We start from the raw sequence: 590 nt of genomic DNA, 5'->3' as shown, positions 1-590 counted from the left end.
CTACCATTTGTTTTTAAAACATTCTTTCCAGTCTTTTCCTTCTTTCTCTTAGTCCCAGGCTAAGAAAGTAAAAGCATCCCTGGAATTTAAGGGACTAAAAGGAGACCCGGACGACTGAGGGGCAGGATTGGGCCTGGGGTGGCTTTAGGGGGAGTTGGGATTCAGGGAGAGGCAAGAGGGTTAAGGGAGAAACAAGGGACAATCTCCCCGAGCCCGGCCGCCCCTCCTAGGAGCGGATATGGTCCCAACAGCCAGGGAGTCTCTCTGGCCTGGAAGACAAAGGAAGGATCAAGGCCCAGTGGTGACGGGGTGGGTGGGGGCAGCGACTCGCGTGAGCCCGGGGACGTGAGAACGTAGCCCCCGCCCCGTTCTCCGCCTCCCCTGAGAAAGGCGGGGCACCCACACCGCCTCCTAAAGGTGTCCCCGCCGTGCCGGCAGCGGGTCCCCAGAGGCCACACACGCCCAGGCACCGGCTGCCTCAGGCTGTCGGGGTGGGGGAGGGGCGGGACCGGAGGGCGGAGCCGGCGGGCAAAGAAAGGCCGAGAGGCGGGCTGAGGGGCGGGGCCTGGGCCCGGCGGGCGGGGCCGCGG

Source organism: Otolemur garnettii, unplaced genomic scaffold, assembly GCF_000181295.1.
Source record: "Otolemur garnettii isolate 467f Iridium unplaced genomic scaffold, OtoGar3 scaffold00093, whole genome shotgun sequence".
Classification (NCBI taxonomy): Eukaryota; Metazoa; Chordata; class Mammalia; order Primates; family Galagidae; genus Otolemur; species Otolemur garnettii.
The sequence above is the reverse complement of the archived record's forward strand: the minus strand, read 5'-3'. Positions refer to the sequence as shown.